The sequence below is a fragment of the Monodelphis domestica genome, chromosome 6 (assembly GCF_027887165.1).
Source record: "Monodelphis domestica isolate mMonDom1 chromosome 6, mMonDom1.pri, whole genome shotgun sequence".
Lineage (NCBI taxonomy): Eukaryota > Metazoa > Chordata > Mammalia > Didelphimorphia > Didelphidae > Monodelphis > Monodelphis domestica.
Genome location: NC_077232.1, coordinates 83,026,177 through 83,040,243, shown reverse-complemented (window position 1 = coordinate 83,040,243; position 14,067 = coordinate 83,026,177). Strand labels below are relative to the sequence as shown.

The 14,067-nt window shown below is 34.3% G+C and overlaps 1 long non-coding RNA gene across 6 annotated transcripts in view; it reads right to left on the bottom strand.

Annotated features, from left to right (window-relative positions):
• LOC103095682 (uncharacterized) overlaps nucleotides 1–12,236 on the bottom strand; it is a 179,165-nt gene extending 166,929 nt beyond the window's left edge. For all 6 annotated transcript variants that reach the window (XR_008912814.1, XR_008912810.1, XR_008912811.1 and 3 more), the window contains exons 1-2: nucleotides 12,063–12,236; nucleotides 3,410–3,640 (exon numbers count right to left, since the gene is read on the bottom strand). This is a non-coding gene — a long non-coding RNA (uncharacterized LOC103095682). The remainder of the gene's footprint in view (nucleotides 1–3,409; nucleotides 3,641–12,062) is intronic.
• Between the last annotated feature and the right edge of the window lie 1,831 nt (nucleotides 12,237–14,067).

Genomic DNA, 14,067 nt, shown 5'->3' with positions numbered 1-14,067 from the left:
AGAAAGGTTCATATCTTTGGTATAAATGGGCTTCTCAATATAAGATCTCTCATGGTTACTTAGATTATACAGAAAACATATAGACATGCTTAGTTCATGACCAATCAAAAATTAGCCTTAGGAATAGTTTGTGTCATGTTTCAGAGGATGTAAAAGAGACTTTCTCAGCCACTCATGTTTTGTTGGAGTTCTGAGACAGACCAGGCAATCTTTTGGTTTTCTTCGCCTAAGGATAGGAGAAACGAAATCTAAATATAGTAATTACACATGACTGCACATTGAACATCAAAATGGAAGTTTATTCTAATATGGTATTCATTACTGACTTCAAGCAAGAGAAGATATGGGGAGTCTCTTTCGGTACACTCACAGAATCCCCATCCTTCTACCATCTCTGAATTCATGTAATGCCATATAATGCCTAGACTTTTCTATTTTGTTCATGGGTTTGCTTTTTTTTTTTAATTGTGCAGTGGTCATTTCTCCCAAGATTCAAATCAATGGAGCTTTAGTAAACAGTCCCTCCTTACTGGTCAGAATCAGATTCAAAATAACAGTCCCTCCAGTCAATCTAGAGAACAATTAAAATTGTATACCCTTTGACCCAACAAAACCCTTACTATATCTCCAGAGATCACAGAAAAAGGAAAAGGACCAAGATGTTCAAAAATATTTTGAGCAGCTCTTTTTCTGGTGTCAAAAAATTAGAAATTGAGGAGATGACCACCAATTAAAAAATAGTTGGACAAGTTGTGGTGCATGATTGTAAAGAAATATCATTGGGAAATACCATAATGAACAAGATGATTTCAGAACAATCTAGAGAGCCATATGAATTAATGCAAAGTGAAGTGAACAGAGTCACAAGAACAATATATATAAAAACAGTCATATTGTAAAAATTATCAGCTGTAGACTTTAATAAATGTGTCCTTTTTCTACATCAAGACAGTAATCTAAGATAATTCTGAAGGATTCATGACAAAATATGCTATTTACTTCCAGAGAGAGAATTGATGAATTCTGAGTGCAAACAGTATAACTTTTTTCATTTTATCTTTCTTGGGTTTTTAGTAACATGGCTAATATGGAAACATATTTTGCATGATTTCACATATGTAATTGATATCAGATTGCTTATTTTGTCAATGGGAGGGGGAGGAACTAGAAAAGGCAGAGTTTTAAAATCAATTTTTAAAAATGAATGTTAAAAATAAATCATACATTGGAAAACAAAACAAATAATGGTTACCACCTATGTGACCTTGAAGAGTTACACACACACTATTAACAGTTCCCTTCTTTGCTTTCTTTGACTTTTGAAGAGTGAAATTGTCACCAGAGCAAAGCAAGAATTTATCAACTCCTCAACTTTAAGTAGAGAGAGTGCCAGCAAATCAATCAATTAAAAAGCATTTAACACCTTACTTGGTTTATGGACAAGGTTTTCCTGTCTGAAATCAGCTCTCTGTCTATCTCTCTTTTTTTCTAACTCTACAAAACAATTCTTTGGTTGTTTAATTGGTATAGCACTGAATAACTAATTTAGGTAAAATTGTCATTTTTTTTATATTGGCTCAGTCTACCCATGAGTGTAAATAATGTTTCTCCAGCTATTCATATCAGTCTTTTATTTGTATGAAAAGTGTTTTGTAATTATGTTCATATAACTCTTTGTTCATTTTAGTAGAGAGAATTCCAAGTATTTTATATTGTCCATAGTTATTTTAAATGCCATTTCCTTTTCTGTCTCTTGCTGCTGGTACTTTATTAGCAATTATAGAAATTCTGATGATTTATATGGTTTGAGTTCATATCCTGCAACTTTTCAAAAGTTGTTGTTTCAAAAACCATATTATCTTAATTGTCACCTCCACCAAATCTTAATGTCATGAGAATTTGAACTTACCTCCTTAAACTAGAATCTTTAGTTTACCTTGTTTATCAATATCATATATCTGAGGTTATGGTGATTGTTTCCCTCTTCTTTCCACTGAAAAATTTCAAAAATTTCTTCCCATCTTCCTGATTTTTCAAACCATTGTTTGTACTATCTCATCTGTCCTATTTTATTAATGAAGAAACTATAGATGAGGAGGTTAAATTAATTTTCCAAGGTCACACAGATAATCAATGTCAGCACGACTCAGAACTAGTTCTTTTGACTCTAAGAAGACAAACGGTCTTTTTATTATACTATGCTCTCTCATTTACATATGAGAGGTGAAATTGGAAAATACTTATATCATGTACTTCATAGACCTTTTGTAAAAAAAGTACTTTTAAAAATCTTAAGGGTCTTTAGAAATTTAAGGAGGTAGGAGGATTGGTGTTTTTTAATTCGACATTTCTAATTATGCCTATCTTTTCCTTCAGTGCTTCTTCTTGTCTCTGAAATGAGAAAATGTGGACATTCCCCAAGATGATGTGCTCTTGCACTTTATCTCTGTTTCTGTCTCTCTCTTATTCTCTCTCTGTGGCTCTGTCTCTCTCTGCCATTATCTCTCTCTCTTTCTCTCTCCTTCATTCTCTCTATCACTTTCTCTGTCTTCTATATCTATCCCTCTGTCTCTGTTTCTGTCTCTCTGTCTCTGTCCTCTCTCTTCTCTCTGTCTCTGTCTCTCTGTCTCCCTCTCTGTCTCTCTCTGTCTCTCTGTCTCTGTCTTTGTCTGTCTCTCTCTGTCTCTGTCTCTGTTTCTCTCTCTCTCTCTCTCTCTCTCTCTCTCTGTGCATCTCTGACTTCTGTCTGTCTCTCTCTGATTTCACTCTTTCTCCCTCCCTCTCCTTACTAGTGTCCTTGAGGACTCAGGATCTCCATTATGTCATCCATTGCCAAAGGACTTCCAAACTCCAATCAAGATATTTCAAACTTGAATTTCCACCCAAGTCCTAAATATCACCATTGGGATATCCTGCCATACTATCAAACATGAGACATTTAAAATTGAATTCCTTATCTTTCCCGAAACCAGCTTCCTCCTGACTTCCTCAGTTCTGTCAGTTCAGTTACAACAGCTCCAGATTCTTCATTTAAGTCATTGTTAACGCCAATATGTAAAACTTCCTCATCTACTCTCTGGAATAACATCACACAATCCAAAGAATCCTAGAGGTGAAATCAAGACTCTTGGATTTGATTTCTGTAAGATTTTTAAGAGTTAGGCAGTTGGCATTGCTTCACTATCTTTGTCTCAATTTCCTTAAAAATAATAATTCTCTATCAAATTGATTAAACTCTTATCAGGAAAAATAGCCCATCACAATGTCCTTGCCCTGGAAATATGAGCTATTACTATCTAATAAGTGACTGAATTCTGCTGTTTTTACATTCAAAATATTTTGGGGTTAAAAATAAAGAAAATGGACTAGAACAGAAAGGATAAGGGTCTCAAAGACCAATTTCACTTACCTTACAGTCTCTTCAAAGGCCAGGCTTGCCCAGCCTTGTTTCCTTGAATGACTCATTTTAGCTTAGGCAGCCATGAACTCATCTGAACCTTTTTTCCCAGATGTTCATAGTTTCCGCTTGATCTACCTCTCTGGGTAAGGAGTTACTGAATATTATTCCCCAAGGTGTGAAGTAGGAATTCCTGCTCTTTGTCCAGGGTTTTCCTCTCTCAAGGGCAGGATGCAGGCAATTCTACACAAAAATGTATTTATAGTAAAGCATATAAACATCAATATTAGACAAGTGGTATTATGATGATGGAAAAAAACAAACTATATTGTGATCCTGGAGGGTTGAGTTCTAGCTTTGTTCCTAGACATTAACTTAACTATGTGAACCTTGGATTAATCGAGTCTTTTAATCTTGCTGGGCTCAAATTAATCATCTGAAAAATAAGGGTGACAACACTAGCACAAGCTACCCCCTGAGGTCATTTTGAGATTTGTAGAAGCCTAGAGCTGGAAGTCTAGAAGAATCAAGAGATATAAAATAATTGAAGCATCACTTTAGGGCTAAAAGAGACCTTTGAAGTCATTGAGTCCTATTCCTCCATTTAACAGATGAGGAAACTGAGTGATTAAATAGTAATAGCTAGCATTTATAAAACTCTTCAAGGTTTGCAAAACATTTTAGATGTTATCTAATTTAATCTTCATGAGAGCCCTGTGACATGTTATTATCTCTGTTTTACAGCTGAGGAAACTGAGGTGGAAAGGTTAAATGCCTTGCCTTGGATCACACAGATAATGATTATTCAAGGCAAGATTTGAACGGGGTCTTCCCAACCCCAATCCTCATATTCTATCCTGTGGGCTAATTGACTGCCTACTAGACTTGTCCAAACAATAAATAAGTAATTCAAACCCATGTTTTCTAAACTACAGGTCAGATGGGGCAGATGATGCCTTAGAAGATAAAATACTAGAGTTGGCAGATGCCTAAGAACATAGAATGTATTATGTCAAGTTTGGAAGGGTTCTTAAAATGTAGAAAACAGAATGCTATAAGTGAAAGGGACTTTAGAACACAGAACATCAAAACTGAAAGGGACCTTAGAAATAGATATCTAGTCCAGTTCAGATAGGGAAAATGAGGCTCAAAGAGGAGAGAGTTAGAAATGGGCAAAAATGGACCAGAACTCAAGTACTCTGACTCCAGTCAAGAGATCTTACCATTGTTTCAAACTGTTAGGATAATGTATTTAAATCAAAATATAAATGTATGCTATTCTTATTCTGATTATCTTCTCTAGATGATAGAATAAGAATTTCCCTTTCCCACAGGCTTGTGCTTTGCAGCATTGGGGCCCATTTATAAATGGAATGATGTGCTAATTCCACCTCTTCCCTCACCCTCTCTCCTTGCCCCACAACTTCCAAATAATCAATATTCAATTGGCCATTGAAGACAGCTCTAGGCAGGATCAGCAAAGAGTCTAGAATAAACCTGTTCTTTCGGATACAAAGGTACAAGTTAAAACATTTTCTTCCAAGTGCTATGTCAGAATTAATGTTGTAACAAGAGCCCTGGACCATGAGTCAGGAGAGCAAGCTTTAATGCTGCATAACCTTGGGTAAATCACCTTTTCTCCGAGTCTCACTTTCCACCTCCATAAAATGGGGACAGAAATAGTTGTACTTTCTTTGCAACTTTGTACAGAAAGTGCTATAAAACCTCTTAAAGGGTCAGAGAGAAGGGATCTCTTATTAATATTAATGAACCATACTGAATGGTACATAATAAATGCTTCAAAATGCTTATCAATAGATGATTTTGAGCAATTGAAACAATGTATAATAAATATAAAATAAAGCTCTAAGGGTCATATACCGGCATGAGACAATACTGATATAGCATGTAAATGTATGTATTCTTTCCATATATGTTATATGCTATATGTATGTCAGCATGGGTTGTCTAAATGCAGTTCACAGAGAGGAATGAATAGAGAGCTTGGGAATCTTGCCCATCTCTCTCTAAAGGGTTTACCATTGAACAAGAAAGTCTTGCCTATCCTTTTCCACCTTTTCTAGGGATTTGATTCCTCCATGAAAAGGAGTAGGAGATTTAAGTGACTAGACTCATCACTCTTCTCTCCTCAGAGAGGGGGAATGTGAAAATTCTACCTATCTACCTCCCCTTAAGTATTGTTAGTTTAGAGAAAGTGATTTTGAGGTTCTAATTTTATTTCCTAGTTTCTAACTTTCAAAGAGGAATGAGTGCAGTTTATATCCAAATTCTTGACTCCTTTCCCACAAATGCTGCACGAAAGACCTTCAATAATAGTCAATATTGATGATTTGTAAATAAGCCCATTTATCTATACTGATAGCAAATAGAAATCATAGAACTAATCTAAAATAGAATATACCAGAAAATTCTAGAGTGAATGAGTTTTCCCACTGGGAACAAGATATCTCAACTCACCCAAGAGAGTCATTCATCACTCCTAAGAGTAATTCAGAGACATGTCGGGATTCTGGTTTTTACCTACATCTGATGGTTGTTCTCTTTCCATATTTCTCCCTAAATATAATCTGTCTTCTCTCAAAGACATAAGCAGGAAGATTTCTCTTTTACTAAACTTTCATGTCAATTCTGCTCCTCAGGAAATCACACAGATGATTGTTCTCTAATCCTAAACAGAATTTTATGTAAAGGTTCCAGAATTGAACTGAGTTATGCTAATTTATTCAAAAGGAGGGTCATAGATTTAAATCTAGGAAAGAAATTAGAAGTTACCTGTTCAGATTTCATTTCATAAATAAATTCAGTGAAGTACAATAGAGTGCTGAAACTAGAGTCAAGAAGACTTAAGTTTAAATCTTGATCCAGACTCATTAGTTTTGTGACCCTTAGTAAGTCATTTTAATTTCTGTCAGTCTCAGTTTCTTTATCTGTTAAATCAGGATAAAAATAGCAACCTATCTTCCAAGATTATAGTAAAATGAGATAATAACTGAAATCAGTTATATACATTTACTAGTCATCATCATCATCATCATTATTATTATTGTCATCATTATTATTATTGTGCCTTGACCAAGATCACATGAATAAGTGGAGAGTGGGATTTTGAAACCAAGTCCTCTAATTTGAAATTATATATGCTTTTCACTGTAGCACACTACATTTCAAAGGCTCATCAGTGTCAGTGTCATCTCTCAGTCCTTAGCAGTACATTTGTCCTTCTCTCTGGGTTTGAGTTTTCTCTCAAAGATCGGGAAATCAGATTAATGACCTTGTTTAATAATAATGGGCAAGATCTTTTTCATCTGGATTTCAATTTCTCCACTTGTAAAATAAAGAACATTTGACTAAATGGTCTCTAAGGCTCATCCCACCTCTAACATGCTCGGATACTATGGATCTCTGATGTCCAAAAGTATCAGGCATGAAGGTTCAGCATCAAGGGATTCTTTTTGCCAACAGATAGATCAGCACAGAGGATTAAAGGGAACTCTATATTCAGGACTCCATGGAACTAAAAGGCTCTTCAGGAAAAATAGAAAATAATTCATCTGAGTTTGGCAATCTTGGCTATAAATGTGTAGTAGAAATAATGATAATGAGTACAACAATTCTTTAAAAGCCAGAACAAAACTATTAAAAGTTCTTACTAGTAATAGGTGGGGGACTTCATCCTACTTTTGCTACACTGGAGCCCTCAGCTTAAAATCACATACACATATAGACAAAATCAATAATGTAAGTCAATTTAAAAAATTAATGTTATCCCTAACCTCTGATCAGGTAAAACAAGAGCTAAAATCAAGTATCTATGGAAATATGAAAAGCAAAAATGATCATTTAATGAAAGCTCATGAAATAGATGAAAACCCAGCATTCATAACTCAAATGATTTTGAAGAGGAGATAGGCATACTTAGGATGGAAGTTTGAGTAGTACTTTTTTTAAAACTGACAGAAAGAATCCAAGTAGCAGACCAACTATATCAAAACAGATTCATCTAAAAAAGCTAAAATTTTCTATGCAATATCATTTTTCCATATTTGATCAAAGTACTAACATATTTCATGACCTGCCCACAGAAGCACAAAGCATAATGTCTGGCACATAGTAGGTACTTAAAATATTAATTGGTTGATTGATATGGAGTAATTAATGCCCTGATAAAAATTATAGGAAAAAAGGTATATCTGTCAACAAATAATCTTTAAAATGCTGTTTTTGTGCATTGCACACTAGAAATCCCTGAGGAACATACAGTTTGAACAGAAAGCATTGTAAGATTCATTGTTGTTGTTCAGTCATTTTACTTATATCTAACTTTTCATGACCCTATTTGAAGGGTTTTCTTGGCAGAGATACTGGAATGATTTGCCATTTCCTTCTCCTATTCATTTTATCAATGAGAAAATGGAGGCAAATGTGATTAAGTGACTTGCCCAGCCTTGCAGAGATAGTATCTCCGTCTAAATTTGAGCTCAGGTCTTCCTGACTCTAGACCCAGTTCTCTATTTACTATGCCACCTAACTACCACCATTATGAAATTGCATGAATAGAAAATGTGAAAACCATATAGACAAGTTAAGCACAGTAAAGGAACAAGTAGAAAGGAATAAAAAAAAGTATCTTAGAATTTCAAGAGTTCTTTCATGAAATCAAAATAAAATATCAAAAGATTAAAGAATAAAGTAACAAGTCAAAATATGTTAAAAATTCCCTAGAACTGAGTAGAGGAATCATTGTATGTTTCATAGTGTTATACATTTGTAGGAAAGTCATATGCTTATATTAATTCAATCCTTGACACCTTCATTTGATCTTAAAATCACCAGATATTAGAGTTGCAAGGGATCTTACAGGTCATTTGGTCCAACAGCTATCTGAAAAAGGATTCCTTTCTATAATATTCCCCCAAAGTTTTCATCTTCCTCCTGTTTACATACCTGTATGGAATTTAATGGGGATCTCACTGCCTACCAAGGGAATCCATTTTACTTTTAAAATCTGCATGAGAATGTTCTACCTTTAATGGAGCTAGAATATACTTTTATGTAACTTCTACTCACTGTTCTTAACCCTTTGCCCTTTGAGTGCTGGAAGAAAAATCTAATCCCTACTAAATATGGCAACCCTTCAAATTTTGATTATAATGAATGTATACTGCTCTCACCACTCCTATGAAATACTATCTTCTTGGAGTCAAATATCCCTAGTTCTATCAATAGATTATTGTATAATGTATCTTTGAGTTCACTCATCATCCTGTCAGTAAGTCAGTTAACATTTATTAAGTGCCCATTATATACCAGGCATTGTGCCTAAGCACTGGGGAGAGTCACCTTCCTCTGGATGATCTATAGCCTCTCAAAGCTCTTCCTAAAATGTGGTTCCCAGAACTGAAATTGGAATTTGACCATGACACATTCTAGACATGGTAAATTGCTTAATTCAATCCAAGATCATATTAGCTTTTGACGGCAATGTCATTCTGTTAACTTATATTGAGTTTGAAGTCAAGCTCTATTAAAATCTCCAAGTCTTTTTTTTTTTACAAATGGTTGCCTAACCATCTTATCACTATCCTTTTACTTGCTCAGCCGATTTCTTTTAACATCATTCTAAGAAGATGTTAATTCTTATCATATCCAATGATTCACTCTGTTAGATTTAGTCCAACATTATATCCTCCTGAAATAATTTTGGTCTCTGAATCTTATGACAACATATGAGCTACCCTTCCCAGCTTCCTGTCCTTTAAGTCAAATAACCAATATTTTCAACATGTCATTGGAGCAATATCTTAAAGTTAATTCTATTTAAAACAAAAGCTTTCTACATGTCATGAATCAAAGACTAAATGTCATCTTACTGAGCAAATAAGAACTAAGAACTTTGACTTAATTTGTTTAATTAACATGTAGGCAGGCTTCATATCATTGATAAATGACAAATAATATTTTAAACCCAATAAATTCTCAAGTTTATATCATTGCAGATAGTCTGATGGGGTGAAAAGGACCCACATTTTAGGAAAGACAATGACAAACTGGGGATCTTGCAGAGGAGGGCAACCAGAATTTAGAGGAGCCTAGAAATGATATCATAGAGGGATCAATTAAAGGAATCAGAGATGTTTAGTCTGGAAAAGGAAAGACTGAAAGGAGACACGATCACTTTCTTTAATTGTTTCCCTCATTAGAATTTGAGTTCTTTGAAAGCTCAGATTGTTTTTGTCTTTCTTTGTTTCCCTAAAGGATGGCATTTCCTAAAAGCTCAATAATTGCTTTTGGACTGACCCTGACTGAAGAATTACCTTGGAGAAAGCAGATTAGACCTATCCTTTTTGGCTCTAGATGACAGAACTAGGTACACAGAGAGAAAGTTATAGGGAGGTAAATCTCTGCTCAATGTATGGTAGAATTTCTTAATGATTAGAGTCATCTCAAAATGGGATGAGAGTAAGTTTCTCATCAACAGTAGTCTTCAATATAGAGTAGATGACTATGTGTTGTAGGAGATATTGTAGAGATTCAGGTTTTCAAATACAAGGTAGCCAAGATGACTTCTTCTAGCTCTTTTGTTATAGAATGGAATTATAGTTAGTATACCAAGATTTTAATGTTGGCTGTATCATTAATTTACTGAATGGCTTTCAGTATCATGTTATCCCTCTGAGTCTCAGCTTCTTCCTCTGTAAAAAAGATGAATTGCAATGAAATGATTGCTCGATTTCCTTCTAACTCTGAAAGTAAAGTTAAAAATCATACCCTTTGGAATGTTGGGGAGATGGAAATATCCACAAGAGGAACACCAGGGTGATAGGAAAATGAGAAAAGGAGGCTAAGATAAGGTTGTTTCCAGGGGAATAGTAATCCAAATGGAAAGAAGTGAAACCTCCCTCTCCCCACCCCACCCCCAAAGAAGGTAGGTCATGAGATGGCATAAGAATGGCAGTAGCATCTGGTAAGAAAATTTATTTCACTTCCAAAGAAGAAATTTGCCCCTCCTTGGAAGTCAGCACCCTAAGACAAAACCATTTGACCCACTGATAACTATAGCATTTTATCTAGGTCAAACAAAATTCTTTACATTCATAATACTAAAGAATGACCATGAGAAGCAATGTTCTTGATACTGACATTTGGTCCAATGAGAAGGCTATATAGAAAGGTGGACACATTATAAGTCCTTGGAATAGGATCAACAGCAAGAAAACCTGGTTGAAGAATGAATTCAGACAAATACCACCAAAGAGAAGTTCCTCCCAAAATGGAGTGGAAGGAAAAATGAAGTATATGGTGGAAGGTGTGAGTATGAAAGGAAGAGAAAGGACAAGAGGAGAAGCATGACAGTTGAATCCTTGGAGACACACTTCACTGGAAACCCTAAATCACCACTTCTGGAACCATCTGAAATCAATTATTTAAAACTACAATTACTTGGAGGCATGGAAGTTTGTAGGGCCTGACATGGGAGCACTCTCAAAAAGTAATTCAATTTTTCACTCTTAAATCTCTTCAGGCAAATCTGATTTTTACATTCCTAATTTGAATTGGTATGTTTAGGTGGTTGTTTTTGTGTTGTTTGGACAAGAGCATTGGGATATTATTTTTAAAAAGGGACTTGCTTTTATGATTTTTTCTTTTCAGTGCCTCTAGATTCACAAGTTTCTCAGCTTGGGGGATCCCACCCTGACATAGATCTTGGTCTCTGAAAATTGCTGAATCCAAAAAAAGAAAATTATACCCCAATTACCACCCTGGAAATAATCGCAATAACTAAATAATAAACTAACATTTATATAGTCCTTTAAGGCTTGTAAAGAACTTTACATATACCCTTTAATTTGATCCTAACAACAACCCTATGAGCTAGATACTATTTTTGTCCCATTTTATATATGAAGAAATTGAGGCTGGGAGAGGTTAAGTAACCTGCTCAGAACCACAGTGTTAGTAAAAGTCTGAGACAGAATATAAGCCCTTTAAAATTTATTCTCTGAGTGATACAATAAAATTGTAGTCATATAATGTCACAGTCTCAGGAGACTCAAAATATGAATGATCCAAAAGGCAATAGAGACACAGGTGGTGGTAATAAGTAGAATATAACACATTGTCAATTATTACATTTGAAGAAACAAAAAAATCAGGAAATATAAAATCAGAAAAAGGAGTGCCAGCTAACTATTTAGATTGAAGGATAACACATATAATATCTGAACACAGATTTAAAGCTGAAGGGAACTTATAAGTCATGGAGTTAAACCTAATTATTTTATAGGTTAGGAAACTCAGGTCTAAGGAGTTTAAGTGACTTTCTCTGGTCACATATCTAGTATCTAGTATTCCCACAAACACACCACTTGACAGTCCCCTCCGGAATAATATTGTTGTACACTTTTTGAATCTATTCATTGATTCAATTCTGAACAGACTTACTAATACAGTCTAATTAATATCTTTATCAGTCTTCTATAACATAATTATAAGTAAAAGGGAAAGAAGTCTATCTAGTCCCAAAGTAGGCAGGTCTAAACTTCTAAGGGTCCTGAGCTATTTTTTACTCAGGATTAGCTTGGCAATCCTGGTTCAACCTGGACCAGAAGTAGTAGCCCTTCTTTTGCTATCTCCATGGACTTACATGAGAATGGAGGTTTTTCTCCAGAGCACACACAAATGGAATTTGAGGTTCACCCAGTTGGGCTACCTGGATGGGAACAGCTAAGAGGATGAATGTTCCAAAGTATATGACTGGTTACCAAGTTATGACTTAGCAAAGAGAATATAGATGTAGATGATATAGAATCATAACATCTTAAAACTAGAAGAGAACTTAGAACATAAAATGTTAGAACTTTAAAGGGTCACAGAGCATAGAATTTTAGAACTAGAAGGAACAATTGAGACTACAATAGAACATAATATATTTCAAAAATTTACTAGAAATGAAAGGCAATTTTATTAGCCTCTAGTGTGACAACTTTACTCTTCTCTGAAACTATTTTTAGTACTATGTACCTCTCCTGCCTTATATAATTTCTTAAAGATGACCAGCATCAGTTCATAGAATCAAAGAAACTCAATTTCAAGAAAAAAATCGTACTTTAAAAAAACTTTTAAAAGGATCTTCTATAAGATAGATGACAAGTAATTATCCATCTAAAGAATAAATGCTTTATATAGTATATACTTAATTTATATAATATATTATATTGTAATATAACACAATATAACACAATATAATATAACACAACATAACACAATATAACATAATATAACATAACATAACATAATATGATATGATATGATATGATACGATACAATACGATACGATATGATACGATGTGATGTGATGTGATATGATGTAATGTAATGTGATATGATATGATATGATATGATATGACATGATATGATGTGATGTGATGTGATGTGATATATATTATAATATAACATAACATAACATAATATATTTATATTTACCAAAGTAACCCATTCTATTTTTGAAAGCTCAAATTCATAGGAAGTTGCTTTCTTTACACTGAGTTTAAAATCATTTTTATTTTCCATTTATTGCTCCTAATTCTACCTTCTGGGGTCTAATAGAACAAATCTAATCTGTCATCTAGGTGAGAGTACTGTCAGTACTTGAAAATATTTGTCTGCCCCATTTCTCCTCTGTTCTTACTGAGTGAAATACCTTTAGTTCCTTCAGTCCTTCATTTGTCAACAAATCAAGGCATTTCACTCTTCTGATAGCTCATCTCTGAGTACTGCAAATCTTGTCAATTATCTTTCCTTACATATGTCCTTATAATTAAACACACTATGTCATCTGTGGTCTTTGGTCTGATGAGGACAGAATATGTCATTTACTATCTCTCCTCATTCCTGTAAGATGTCTCTATCCCTAAATGAACCACAAAATTGTACTATTGTCTTCTATATCTCAATATTGACTAATATTGAAGTTATTGACCAGAAAAATCAATACATCTTTTCATTGTGTATTTGTGAAGTTGAATGTTGAACCCTTATGAAGTTTCATCTTATTAGGTGAGGCCTGTTGGTTAAGCCTGTCTCAGACCTTATTTTCTTTCACATAGCATATAAGCTATCTTCTTCTCCACAGCAACCACATTGGCAAGTTATTTCTATATTCTGGGATGTCATTTTTCTGGATATAATGACCTGAATTCATAGAGAACATCTAGGCCTCTACTATTTCCTGATTTATATTGAATTTCAGTGACATTTTAACTATGTTTGTTCTACATTCACCAGGCCAAGGACTATTTTCTTTGGCAAATAAAACAAGCAAAATGAGAGTCCATTTTTCTCTTTGTCCATTATCTATTGCTTTAGTGGGTCAAGGTGAAGCATTAGATACCTAAAGTATGCATAGAAATGAGAAAGCCCTAAAATGGAAAATAGCATCTGGAAAAAGGGAAGGGGTACAAAAGACACATTTTGGATTCACAATTTCCCAGAAGTCTGATTTGGCAGAAGATTTTATACTGATCCACAGCTACACAACATCTAACTGACTACTGAAGGTTTACTTGAAAAGAAAGTTCAGAAGTAATATCATATAATGATATAATTATTAATAGATCCTCCTAATTTTTTCCTTGCTTCAAGTTTCACCT